The following is a 15,429-nucleotide window of genomic DNA, read 5'->3' on the forward strand; positions in this document are numbered from 1 at the left end:
GAAACGTGGGTCTCGATCACAAACAATAGAGACGGGGGTGCCATGGAGTCTCACAATCTCTCGAGTAAAAATATCGGATAACTTACTGACTGGGAGTCCTTTTTGAATCGGAAGAAAGTGAGCCGATTTTGACAAATGATCGACTACAACCCAAATAGCATCATTTCTTTTGAACGTTTTAGGTAGTCCGGTAATAAAATCCATTGGGATATCATCCCACTTCCATACCGGTATGTTAAGTGTCTGAAGTAAACCCCCAGCTCTTTGATGCTCAGTTTTAACTTGCTGACAAGTAAGACATCTGCTGACATAACTGGCCACGTCCTCTTTCATACCGCTCCACCAAAAATGTTGACGAAGATCCCGAAACATCTTCGTGGATCCGGGGTGGATTGAGAACGGTGAACTGGGAGCCTCGGCTAACAACGACTCCCGTAGGGTGGAATCGCTAGGAACACATAACCGTTTCCCACACCAAACTACGCCATGCTCGTCTTCTCTGAATTCTGACGGTTTACCACCCTCCAAATTCTGTATAATTGCCCAAATTTCTCCGTCTTCATATTGCGCACTCTTGATTCGAGAAATTAGATCAGGCTCAATCTGAAATCTGGCTAGATATCCATTGGTATCACCAAAATGGAGACCAATACCCAATCTATCCAGATCATTGAGGATATGAGGTTGCAGCTGAAAAGAATTTATCGTTCCGGAACTCTTCCGACTAAGAGCATCGGCTACAACGTTTGCCTTACCCGGATGATACTGTATGATAGCGTCGTAATCTTTTAGAAGTTCTAGCCAACGTCTCTGCCTCATGTTCAGTTCCTTCTGAGTGAAGATATATTTCAAGCTCTTATGATCAGTGAAAATATCGCAAGTCTCTCCATAAAGATAATGACGCGAGATTTTCAACGCGAAAATAACTGCAGCGAGTTCGAGGTCATGCGTCGGATAGTTAACCTCGTAAGGTTTTCAACTGTCATGAGGTGCATGCAATGACTTTACCATGCTGCATTAAAACGCAGCCGAGACCTTTCTTAGAAGCATCACTATAAATTTGGTATCCACCCGTGCCTGAAGGAAGTGTAAGAATCGGATTAGAAACCAATCGCTTCTTTATTTCTTCAAAAATTTTCTCTCGATCATCATTCCAGGAGAACTTAACCCCTTTCCTTAACAATTGCGTGAGGGGTAGGGCGATGGCGGAAAAACCTTCAACAAATCGGCGATAATAACCGGCAAGGCCGAGAAAACTACGGACTTCTGAAACTGAGGTAGGTCTAGGCCAATTAGTGACTGCCTCGATTTTAGCCGGGTCCATTGTAATGCCTTCGGCCGACACAATGTGACCCAAAAACGCTACCTTGCTTAGCCAGAACTCGCATTTTGAGAATTTTGCATAAAGCTTCTTTTTACGTAAAATCTCGAGTACGATACGAAGATGATCCCCATGTTCCGCTTTACTTTTAGAATAAATTAGAATATCGTCGATGAAGACTATCACGAACTTATCAAGAAATTCTCGAAAAACTCGGTTCATCAAGTCCATGAAAACGGCGGAAGCATTGGTTAACCCAAACGGCATCACCAAGAATTCATAATGGCCATAACGAGTACGAAAGGCTGACTTAGAAACATCTGAATCTTTGATCTTAAGCTGATGGTAACAAGATCTCAAATCAATCTTAGAAAAACATTTGGCGCCTTAAAGCTGGTCGAATAGATCATCGATACGAGGCAAGGGATAACGATTTCGAATGGTGATTTTATTCAACTCCCGATAGTCGATACAGAGTCTTAATGAACCATCCATCTTCTTCACGAATAAGACCGGTGCGCCCCAAGGAGAGACACTCGGTCTAATAAAACCCAGTTCCAATAATTCTTGTAGCTGCTCTTTGAGCTCCTTAAGCTCCAAAGGTGCCATACGATAGGGTGCCTTAGAAATCGGCTCGGCACCAGGGACAAGATCAATAGTAAACTCTACCTCGCGATCAGGTGGAAGTCCAGGCAATTCTTTAGGAAAAACGTCCGGAAAATCACAAACAGTCGGATAATCGGAGATTTTGGGTTCATTAGAAGATGTAGCTTTAACCGAAGCAAGAAATCCCGCACAACCCTGCGATAGAAACTTATGAACTTTAAGCGCAGAAATAATTTTTAAAGATTTTCGAGGCTGGGTCCCCTGATAGATAATTTCGGGACACTGAGGATTTCCAAATAAAACACGACGAGTCTGACATTCGATCGTAACATTATGTTGCGATAACCAGTCCATACCCAGAATAACATCAAAGTTGCTCATATGCATAGGATACAAGTCTGCGGCACGGATAACTGAATTGATTCGGATTGGACACTCATTATAAACGTGAGAGATAACAGTGGTGTCTCTCAGAGGAGTAGATATCACTAAAGGGTACTCTAAGGCAGTAGGCATAGTCATTAAATATTTAGCAAATAAGAGTGATACCACAGAATGTGTCGCACCAGTATCAAATAAAACATACGTATCACGATCACCAATATGTAAATTTCCGGAAACCATACCTGGGGCATTAGCTGCATCATTAGCTGTAAGTGTAAAAACTCGTCCTCCTGCAGCAGATCTAGCATCTTCCCTAGTATTAGCCCTAGGGTCCCGCTGAGGGCAGTCTCTGATCATGTGCTCTGCATCTCCGCATCTAAACAACGACCTTCAGCTCGACGACAAGCACCTCCATGACGTTTCCCACACGTGCCACACAGAGGAGTATTTCGGTTTTGTTGATTAAGTGGTTGAGCTCTGGTGGGGTTACGATGTTGTTGCATATTATTCTGTGCGGGCCTATGATTCTGATTTTGATCTCCCCCATTTCGTGGCTGATTGTTGAAATTCCTATCAGTACGCTGTCTACGGTCTCGGGGTACAAGGGACTGTTCGGTTCCAACCTGAGAAGAAGATTGACCCTGATTATTTTCTCTTGGCCGCTTACGACTTTCATCAAAAGACTTCTAGCGGTGTTTCTTATCATTATCAAGGTTCTTAACCGCATCAACTATCTCATTTATGTCATTAAAACGGAGGTTAAAGATAAACTTCCTATCTCGGTCACAAATGGCCCACTTGAAATGGTTGGTCTGTTCTTCTTGCGTGCCTACAGTTGGGCCAAGAAAACTAACCAATCGACTGAAACGATTTTTAAGCTCAACAATGGGCTCATCATTAGCCTGAATAATTGAAGAATATTCTCTCAAATATTCACTGCGATAAGCATCAGTGAAATACTGTTGGTAAAACAAAGTACGGAATTCATTCCAAGGAAGTGTAGCAGCATAATTGTCTCCACCACGGGCAGCTTTCAGTGTCTTCCACCATCTGTGAGCGTCATCTTCGAGCTTGTAAGTAGCTAATCGAACCTTAAACACATCTTCAACACCCAGCACTTCAAACAGTTTCTCGATGTGCGCGATCCAGTTCTCAGCTTCTACTGGAGAACTAGCAGTACTAAAGGATTTTGGCTTTTGCTTTTGAAAACGCTCAAGCCAAACATGAATACCAACAGGAGGATTGTTGCCTCCAGCATTGTTTCCACTGGCGTTGTTGCCACCGGCGTTGTTACCACCGACATTGTTGCCACCGGCATTGTTCTGCTGCAACTGTTGTATGATGTTAGGGACTGCCGCAGCAATAGCCGCATTGACGACGTTAGCGACAAGGGTCGCAAGAGGTGGGTCGTTTCCTGCATCATTCCCGTTTTGGCGGTTAACACGTCTTCTAGGAGGCATATGAAAGTAAGATAACGTATGAATTGAACGATAAGGATTTACGGAATACGCGAAAGACGAAAAGGAAAATCCTAACCCGACGTCTACCCATTTACTCACATTTTTAATTATTTTCGTGTAAGTTTTCTACAAGAAAGAGCCTGGGCTCTGATACCATAACTGTAACACCCCAACCCGGAGCAGGCTGACGTGTCACTATTACAGATATCATAGACCAAACAAAAACCATTTAAATGAAATGAAAAGAATCCCAAGGCAACCAAAAGAGTTAAAAACACTGAAAGAAATTCTAAGTCAAATTTATCAAATGCTTAAATAAAAGAAAATTAAATGAAGTCCTTATTCTTGAGCTTCATTTTACTCTCATCACTGATCTCCCCGATTTCCCGAATTACCTGTTAGCACATAAGACAGACACAAACAAGAAAATACGGCTGAGCCAAAAATTGCCCAGTAACGGAGAGAACAATAGTATAGGTAAAGGCATACATAAGACAAAACACATACTGAAATAAAACTGAAACTATTGCGGATATAAAACCACGTTTTAGACCGAACTATAATTAGATGCGAAACATAATCCGACACACGATCGGGACGTAATCTGAATATACTCAAATTTAACCAAATGCGTATACACATATCAAAACGGACCAGAAATATAGCGAAACAAAATATAATTACTAAAATACACGAGGATGATGTTAAAATAAATAGGTCGTGTAATACGGAAGCACCCAGAGCCTAAACAGAGGGGTACACAGCTAGCTAGTCCATGCACCAAGGAGACGGTGTGGGTGGCGTGCACACATTGTTCCATCTCAAACAGAAGTCAGGAGTCAGGAGTCAGGAGTCGGAGCTAAGATCGATCTATACGCCTCTAAGTGGCCAAGGTACTACATGAGTACTGTCAGAGACGCCGTGAACTTTGATTATGCACTGTCACGATAAGTGCCATGTCGTTGACGCCCCAACGACAAGTCAGAAATGCTCGGGTAACAGAGTACTGAACTAAAGTCGTATAACTAAAAGATATTTAAACAGGAACATGCAATAATGAATTCAAAATATATATAACCTATTGCATGCTATAAAATTAATATAACCCTATCATACAAATAAACCAAACTAGATAACAAAAATCCGCACTACGAAGTGACGGACATCGAATATAAAATGGACTAGAACCAATACTATGAGTGAAGAAAAACAGAATCCGTACCTTAAACAAAGCAAAACAGATCAAGTTGTCTTCAACTAGATTGAGAATCTACATTATAGTATATAGTTCACATAAGATTTATTGAACTCAAATTACATTGTGTGATTAACTGATCGGCTTCCGGCGACAAAGGCTTTTTATAAAATAATCAAACTACTAACAGTTGGTAATTCGACACTTATTTCCCAAAAACCTAATAATGTTGAATGAATAACAAGAGTGATGAAATTATGACTAATAAAATAATACTATTAGCTAGACTAAAATAACGTATAATAAGTACCAGTATTAATTTAGATACCATTCAAACTTAATTATTCCAAGCTTTATAAAGAATTTATAATAAATACTTGGTTCATTATTGAACTAAAAATAATAAATAGTACGTTAATCGTTGTGTACAAAATATTACTTAGAATATGAAGTTTGTCAAAAGACTCTTCTTTAATTACCATGTACGAACAAAAGATTCATTACATAAAACTTTGCGTATTAACACAAGTGTATACTTTTATATATTATATGAAGCTCTAATTTTAATCATCTTCTTTATCTCAAACAACAACACCTAAGGTTGTAGTTACAGTTTATACAATATTCATAGAAAACTCACGCAAGTCAGATTAATTATTGTGATTAAATGCTAGTATACTCATAACTTATAATTATTGTTAATTGCCTTTATTAACAAAGTTTCATATTACACTTCAGTCGGCGGAACCGATGATCACCGTAGCCTTAGTCAAAGATTTAAGTAGGGATTGTTAGTATTACCTCAACAGTCGCACAGAACGAGTCGGGTGACGGAGAGGGTGGTCGTACAACACGTCGTCGACAAGCGGCGGCTACAGGGGCTAAGTCCAATGAGTGGCGCAAGGTCTTGCGGTGGTGATGGTTGCATCCGAAAACAACCGTTTGTGTGGTGGTTTACTTGGAGAAGAACGAAGATGGCTAATCGGTGAAAATTGGAGGCTTTATGGGTATAAATAGGCCAATAAAAGGGTGTGTAACAAAAGGATTAACATCCCATTCAATCTCTAACTTTGTTGCACGTGATTTTCGTAACGAAGGATATTAGTTTTAGGTATAATATTATCTTGACTTAAATTTCAAAACTTATTAATATATCCATTGATATTTTTAAACGTAATAATATGTTAATCTTTATTGATATTCGTTTAATTTATATATATAAGTATGGTTATTACAATAAGGGTCTTAATGTAAATATGGCTAAATGGGCCATTCGCTCTAATGTAAGTTACATTCGTTACTCTGTAACGAATGTAACATATTCGTCTAATTGTAAGCTCATTCGTTAACCAAGTTTGACGAATGAAATAACGAATGAGGGCCATTCGCTATCATTTAAAGTATAACGAATAAGTATGTTTTTGTCAAATTATCTGTAACGAATGACACATTCGTTAAGTGTTAAGTTAACGAATGTGGTCATCCCCTATAAATACCCTGTAACTTATCATTAATGTACAGTTCTGATATTTTGCCATTTCTCTCTCGTTACTCTGTCCGATCTTCCTCTCAACTCATACATTCACATTCTAATGTATCACAAGAACTTAATCGTATACTGTTCAACATGTATCGTTGTAATCATAAGATCTAGATCCGTACCCAATGTAACACCCCGTAACCGCAGCGGAAACGTAAACGGGATGCAACAGACACATCTGATATCAACAGCATTGCTTATAAAGAAAACACCACTACATTAATTCACATCATATTACATTGTTCCGAGTTTAGTTACCGTCTAGGCGATAGAACATAAGTTTTACCAAAATTACATTAACATAATTAATACAAAATCACTAAGCTTTCACAAAAAGCACGCATCATCAAGTATGTAGCACTTATTCCAGTTTGGGAGTACCTAGAAAGCATGGAAAGAAAACGGGTCAACTACGAATAGTTGGTGAGTTTCACAAATGTAAATAAACATTGACATATCACTATGATAAATCATATATTAGCGATGTAATTATGCTGAGCCCACAAGTGAAACCTCTGACTATCACACACAACCCCGTGGCATACTCCGCCCACGAACTTGCCCCAAACCGCTATGCCTAACATTACATAGCAAAATAAATATAACACCCAATATAGACATGTGCAACTGGCTGGGAAACATCAGCAATTCCATGCCGGACCAGTTGGGTTTGTCAGACCAATAGTACTATCCACACTCTATCGGCTTTCAGTTAATCACTCGTGTTGCGGGGCCTTACAATGTTAGTAACTCAGACAATTACCATCTTAGTACATTTCCGTACGATTCCCGTACAATAAAAAAAATATATAAATACATGCAAATCCGTGCGTTCAGTGTGTACTTAAACATTTTAGTAACAACATGCTTTCCGCCCCGGGAAAATATTTAAAAACAATTCAGGAAAAAGGGGCTCGTGAAACTCACCTTATCGCAACAAGTAGGTATCACAGTACACCAGCTATTAGCCCGGATCTGTAATACGATCTCTAAGTTCGTTACTATACAATCACTATTAATACAACTTTAACCCAGAAACACTTTTCCAGACTCAGATTGTGATTCGTTTAGAGTTTAACAGTCAAAATTACTATTATTTTATTTTTCCCGATTTGCGTGCCTAGCACGGTTGTCCGTTTTTACGTTTCAAAAATGAGTTTGGTCACACACGACCCGAAAATAGTGGTTGACTGATATTTTATTTAAAGTTGTGAAATTAGAGCTCGGTTTAGGCGCCCCGATTGGCCGCGGGACCCGTTTCGGTCTTTAGCGCACCGGAAACTGTTAAATCGGGTAAAAATTACTCAAATCATACGAATTATTTTCGGATGATTTATTTTTACTTGTTTAGCTTAGTTGTATGAAATTAGTCCATTTTTAGGGTTTTTATACACCAGTCAGCTCGCTTATGCGAACTTTACCGGTTTACGCGTTTTAAGCTTTAAAAGTTTGTTTTTATCTTCTTTTTAGCACAAATAATTATCCGTTTAGACTCGGATCTTGAAATTTTGCACAAATCACTTTTTGACAGTGGGGATTTTTATAAAAATATTTCCAGAATTAATTTTTATATTTAAAATTTATTTATCTATTTTTAAACACCATTTAAACAATAAATATGTCGTAAATACCAAACGATCTTAGAAAAATCCCAATTTTTTCCTGGATGACCGCTGCCAATGACATAGGCCGCTGTAATTTTTCCAGAACCAAAATCCCGTTTTACATGCCATTTTCACTAAAACCGAGCTAGAAAACCCTAGAACTCGTTTAACCGAAAAGCCTACTTAGACTTCTACAACTGACCCCAAATTTTGTGTGTGACTTATACATGTTATAAAAAGCTTATCTGAAATTTTCCAGAATTTTTCATGATATTTAACTATTTTTCACCATTTTTGGCCAAAACCGAGCATTAAATTCACCAAATATTCATCCTTTGTCCAAAAATTACCAAAAATTCACAGAACTCATATTTTCATATATCTAACACCTCTGTAGAATTTCATGACCTAAATATAAACGAGTCACAATCTGTCCAAAACTTAATCATCACACAAAAACCGAACTACCTTGTGTTTCTAGCTTCAAATCGCAAGGATCTCGCTTTCTAGCCTTTGCTATCAACTAGATACAACACCTACAAGCACAATAACACCACACCAAGCAAGTTACACCAAAATCAAGCCATTTCTTTCATGGTTTCGGTTATGATATAAAACAAAGATTTAAACCGTAAAAATTCGTTTTTGGTTCGTTTTACTCCTTTCTTGGACCAAGATCTCTTGCATAACCCGTATACATCACTTGATCATGCAAGAATCGGTTTCATCTCGGGTTTTCACCCTTTTTCACTTGAAACCTCATTTTCTTGCAATAAAACTCGATAAAGGAAGAAGAAAACGAATATAAATCGCCCTTTACCTCGTTGTTCTTGCTACAAAACTCGGGTTTTAGCTCTTGAGATTGAGAGAAAATGTTGAAGATTGTAATTGTGTTGTAAAAAAAAATAAAAAGGAAAAGGGGTCTTACCCCCTTAACCCGATCGGAACACAAAGGAGGGTGGGGTGGGACCCACTCCTCCAACCTTAGCCACGTATTCAGATTTCCGTAATCTGGATAATGTTTTGGATAATCTGGTTCAGTTCGTTTTTCGGTTAAACGTTTAATTCGGCTTAAAACGAGGCTAAAACGGTCGTTTTTGGCTTAAAAAGGAAGTTTATATAAAACCGATTTAAAAACTTCAAAAACTTAAACCATGACATTTATTAACTTGAAACATCATATTATTAATAATTGCGCATCTTTTTCGGCTTGATCGATCGTCTCTTGCTCGGTTTGGTATTAAAGGTTTCGTTTAACGTACCGACGTACCATTAAATGGAAATTATTTTTCTGTGCTTTAATTCACTTATCCCGAAGCTTTAATACTTCGTAAACATCACTAAATATTATATATCTCGTCTATAATGTAATCCTCGATTCGTTCGGGTTTCAACAACCGTTGTTCGGTTAATCGTATTTCCGATACGATTAACTGTATAATCGAGTATAATCCGTACTGTGAGTCATACATACTCGTATCAACGCATTATAATTCATAAATTCATCATTAAATAACACATAAATAGTTTATACCGGTTAGGGTATACCTGATTCTGCCGGAATCGTTACATTCTCCCCTCGTAACAAAAATTTCGTCCTCGAAATTTTACGCGACGACTACTTCCTTTTGAGGAAATAGGTAGGGGTATTTCTTCCGGAATTCGTCCTTTCGTTCCCATGTATATTCTGGGCCTCGTTGCGAATTCCATCTAACTTTGACCAACGAAATCTTATTGTGTCTAAGTTGCTTGATTTTCCCGGCTACTATTTCTATGGGTTCCTCTACGAAATTGAGCTTATCACTTATTTGGACACCCTCTAAAGGTAACACCGATGTCTCATTCGCCAGATATCTTTTCAAGTTTGATACGTGAATCACGATGTGAACTGCACCCAGTTCATCGGGTAGCTCTAATCGGTATGCTACGGGACCGATTTTTGCAGTAATATTAAATGGTCCAATATATCTCGGGGCTAACTTCCCTGCCTTCCCAAATCTGACTACACCCTTCCAAGGCGATACCTTTAAATACACTTTATCACCTTTTCTCAAACAACAACGGTTTTCTACGGGTATCGGCATAACTCTTCTGCCGATCCCGCGCGGCCTTCAAATTGTTCCTAATTTCAAGGATTTTGCTGGTCGTTTCCAGGACCAGGTCTGATCTAATAACCTGAGTGTCGCCCACTTCAGTCCAGCAGAGTGGTGATCGGCACTTCCGACCATACAATGCTTCGTAAGGCGCTGCCTTTATACTGCTATTGTAACTGTTATTATAGGAAAATTCAACGAGTGGGAGATGTTGATCCCAATTTCCCTTAAAATCCAGTACACATGCATGAAACAAATCCTCTAGGGTTTGATGGTCCTCTCAGACTGACCATCGGTCTGAGGGTGGTAAGTTGTGCTTAGATCAATACGCGTTCCCAGCGCTTCTTGCACCGCTTGCCAAAGATTGGAGGTGAAATGACTATCCCGATCAGAGATGACTGAGATGGGTATCCCATGTCGAGACACAATTTCATTTATATAAATCTGCGCAAGTCTCTCAGTGTTATAATTATTTCTAATCGGGAGAAAATGTGTCGATTTGTTTAATCGATCCACGATTACCCAAATTGCATCATGTCCTCGGGACGTCTAAGGAAGATGTGTCACAAAATCCATCGTGATTTGCTCCCACTTCCATTCAGGAATTTCCGGTTGTTGTTTCATCCCCGAGGGTTTCTGGTGCTCCGCCTTAACTCTCGCACAAGTCGTACACTTACCGACATACGTTGCGATATCCTTTTTCATACCCGGCCACCAGTAGAACTCCTTCACATCCTTGTACATCTTATCCGATCCCGGATGTATGGAATATTTCGATCTATGCGCTTCGTCCATAATTAATTCATGAAAGTCATGGAAGGTCGGGATCCAAATCCGATTTTTGAAATAGAGAATTTCATCCACGCGCTGTTCGAAATTCTTCTCATTGCCGTAAAGTCCCTCCTTCTCCAATTGTTCCTCTTTCAACGCCTCACGTTGAGCGACTCGGATCAGGTCTGAAAGGTTCGACTGGACTATCATCCCCAGTGCTCGCACTTGCAATGGCTTAATTCGATCTTTCCTACTCAAGGCATCGGCTACGACGTTAGCTTTGCCGGGGTGATAACGGATGTCACAGTCATAATCGCTTAACAACTCGACCCATCTTCGTTGCCTCATATTCAGTTCTTTCTGATCGAATATGTGCTGCAAACTTTTATGATCGGTGAAGATGGTGCACTTCGTACCGTAGAGATAATGTCTCCAGATTTTAAGTGCGAAGATAACCGCTCCCAGTTCTAAGTCGTGAGTAGTGTAATTTTTCTCGTGTACTTTTAACTGTCGGGAAGCATAGGCTATAACCTTATTATTCTGCATCAACACGCATCCTAACCCTCTACGCGATGCGTCGCAATACGCGACAAAACCATCGTTTCCATCGGGGAGACTTAAAATCGGCGCTTGGCACAATTTTTGCTTTAACGTTTGAAACACCATCTCCTGCTCTTCTCCCCATTCATACTTTCGATCCTTTTGAGTCAGGAGAGTTAATGGTTGGGCGATGCTGGAGAAGTTCTCTATGAATCGACGATAATATCCAGCTAAGCCTAAGAATTGGCGGATTTCCTTTGGCGTTTTAGGCGCTTGCCAATTCTTAATTGCTTCAATTTTACTCGGATCAACGTGTATTCCTTGATGGTTTACAACGTGACCGAGGAACTGCACTTCCTGTAACCAGAAGTTACACTTGGAGAATTTTGCATACAACTTCTCCTGATCCAGAAGCTCTAAAATTATTCTTAAGTGTTGCTCGTGCTCTTCTTTACTTTTCGAGTAAATCAGAATGTCGTCAATAAACACGATGACGAATTTGTCGAGGTAGGGTTTACAGACTCGATTCATGAGGTCCATGAACACTGCCGGCACATTTGTTAGCCCGAAAGGCATAACTAAGAACTCGTAATGGCCGTACCGGTTCCGGAATGCGGTTTTTGGGATATCCTCTTCCTGAATTCTAACCTGATGGTATCCCGATGTAAGATCGATTTTTGAGAAATAGCTCGCCCCTTGCAGCTGGTCAAACAGGTCATCAATTCGAGGAAGAGGGTACCTATTTTTGATTGTTAACTTGTTCAACTCCCTGTAATCAATGCACATTCTAAGGCTCCCGTCCTTCTTTTTCACGAATAATACAGGTGCACCCCACTGGGAATGACTAGGACGTAGGTAGGGTGCTTTAACAACAGGGCCAGCTTGAGGTAATAAATCGATTCTGAATTCGACCTGTCGGGTTGGCGGTAATCCAGGAAGTTCTTCTGGGAAAACTTGTGGAAATTCGCGTACCACCGGGATATCATCCACCCATTTCTCCTCATAATCTGTGGCCATCAAACTCGCTAGATACGCCACGCATCCCTGTCGTATATATTTTAACACTTTGAGGTGGGATATAAATGGTATCATTGTGCCCGACTTCTCTCCTTGCACTAACACCTCTTCGTCACCCGACACCCGGATCTTGACGATTTTCTTTTCACAGTTTATTTCTACTTTGTTACGTGCTAACCAATCCATTCCCACTATCACGTCAAAACTACCTAATTCTACCGGTAATAAGTCAATCAGGAAGGATTGATCGTTCAGAATAAAAGGGCAATTCCGAACTATCTGATTAACTATCATGGTTTTACCGTTAGCGACTTCTACGGTATAAGGTTCTATGGGTTCACTAATCGGAAGGTTTGCTATCGATAGGAATTTAACAGAAACAAAACTTCTATCGGCGCCTGTATCAAATAATACAGAAGCGTAATGATCAGAGACGAGGAATGTACCTGTCACTACGCTGGGGTCCTGGCGTGCTTCGTTCGCCCCCATCACGAATGCTCGGCCTCTCGACGGATTGGACGACGATGCCTGACCCACGGTTTGTCTCCCATTTCCTCCCTGGTTCAGTTTCGGACAGTTTCTTATGAAGTGATCTGTGCTGCCGCATTCAAAGCAAGCACGGCTGGTGGTCATCATTTGGTTTCCTTGTGGGTATTGTTGTCAGGCTGGTTGGGTCCTAAATGGCTGTGCACGGATAGGCTTTGGTTGTCGGTTCAGATTGTTCAGGTTCCTCCTATAACTCGGTGCGTAGTGCCCATTCTTGCCACACAGGTGGCACACTACCTCCTTGCACACGCCACCATGCTGGTAACCGCATTTCCCACACTTAGGGAACGTCCCTTTCTGCGATTCCTGCCTTCCGCCAGAACTAGTCATGGCGTAGTTCTGGGCAGCGGGCCTAGCACGTTTATTTTGTTGCTTCTCCTGGGTCCTATTATCATACGTACCTCGCTTTCCCCCAGCAGACTCTCCTGCCACCTTCAGTGACCCACTACTCACGAAATCGTACGTGACGATACCAGCTTGCGTCACCACACCCTCAAATGTTTTGTGTCCCCAAGAGTTGACTATACTCCTTACTATTGGAGTTAGTCCCCATATATAACGCTCAACCCTCTTTGACTCTGGGGTGACCAACCATGGCACCAATCGTGACAACTCATTAAATCGGTTCGTATAACCCAAGTGGTCTGCCCCCTGCATCTCCAGGTTCCACAATTCGTTTTCTAATTTCTGCAGTTCGTTTTTCGGACAGAAATGTTCCAGTACAACGGCCTTGAGCTCTGGCCAGGTCATGCGGTTTGTCGCTGCCTGACCGCGAGTTTGCACTATTGTGTTCCACCATGTCAAGGCATGGTCCATGAACGTGCAAGTAGCATACTTAATAACGTAATCCTCAGGGCAGTTGCTGATGTTCACAACGGCCTCTAATTTCTCAATCCACTTAACCAACCCATTTGGTACCTCCGACCCGCTAAATTCTAGGGGCTTGCACAACATAAAATCTTTGATTGAACACCCCTTAGCGGTAGGAGTCGGCTCAGTGCGGTTCGTTTCTACACTAGGTATAGGACCATTACTGTCTGTAACGACCACCCTAGGCGGTGCGTCATTACTCGGAATCGGGTTATCGCTCTGTGGAGGATTAACATTTTGTCCCCCATCATTATTGGTGGTCGTTTGATTGCTCGCAGGGCCTGGATTGGTCGTATTATTAATACTGGCAGCGATGCGCGATACTATATCCGGTATCGCCGCCTCTAACTGCCGAGCAATCAAACGACTCACATCCACTTCTGACATTTGAGCTGACCGTTTTGGTGCCATTCTACACAACATTAAGAAAATACATATAATTAATACAATTTCCAATCTCAATACACAACACATATTCCATTCATTAATAAACATTAGTACATATTACATAAGCATCAGTACACATTTCCTAAACATCAGCCCATAGATCAAGTTTTCATACATCGGTCCTACATCGGCATCATTTCGACATAACCCGCTATGGGTCAGTGCTTGAATGATACACCAAAAGTATCTACAATGATATTACCAAAAAAAGACCCCCTATGGGCTAGTGGCTGTACTATAACTACCCAAGATTCACTCTATGTTAGCATCGCCACTAACTGCTTACACAGAGTATCAAAAAGTGGATCTTGACTACTACCACCCTAAAATGACTAAACATGGCGGTATACCAACCACACCATCACTGCCACCATCACCACTAACACCGCCATCAAACCCCGGATCCGTGTCTCCATCTGGTCAATCATCCACTGGGAGTATGCACCCTCCCTCCTCAGCTGGCCAATCGCGTACTGGCTGTCCAGTACGCAGTCCGCCAAGTGATTCCTCCTCTGAATACCCACCGTCAAAGCGACGGTGTGATCAACCACCTGCTCATGGAGCACTCGAAGCCATGCAGCCTCGGAGGAGGGACGCTCATCCCTCTCCGGCATAGGGGTACCCCACACGGGTGGAGGCACAGGCTCAGGATGGAGGCGGGAGGACTCGCCCCTGTGGTAAGTGGGTCTGGGTGGGGTAAAGGTAGGTGGGACATAAGGGTCACTGATCCGCGCCGTGAGGCGGGGACCGGGTCTGGGAGGGGTAAGGGTGACCTGTGGTGCGGGTGGGGTAGGGGATCTGGCAACCCTAGCAGGGGAGGAAAAGCTAGCACTCCTATGGCTAGTCTCAGTAGGCTCAGTGCTGGAAGCTAAGCGTAAACTCCTAGAGTTCCCGGAACTGGCCTCCTCCGGGTCCTCTTCCATGGACAAACTTCGAGACCTCGACATCCTTACCTGTACACAAGTTAGCAAACATATAGCTCCTTCCATAATGTAAATCATCATTAAATTAATATACACACACTTATACAACCTT

General features: G+C 41.4%; 1 pseudogene; it reads right to left on the minus strand.

Moving 5' to 3' along the window:
- Positions 1 to 982: 982 nt before the first annotated feature.
- On the minus strand, positions 983 to 1,552 carry LOC143571047 (putative mitochondrial protein AtMg00860 pseudogene; annotated as a pseudogene).
- Between the last annotated feature and the right edge of the window lie 13,877 nt (positions 1,553 to 15,429).

This window comes from Bidens hawaiensis, unplaced genomic scaffold, assembly GCF_021521415.1.
Source record: "Bidens hawaiensis isolate Kalapana, Puna unplaced genomic scaffold, B.hawaiensis_p1.1 tig00001299_1, whole genome shotgun sequence".
Taxonomy (NCBI): domain Eukaryota; kingdom Viridiplantae; phylum Streptophyta; class Magnoliopsida; order Asterales; family Asteraceae; genus Bidens; species Bidens hawaiensis.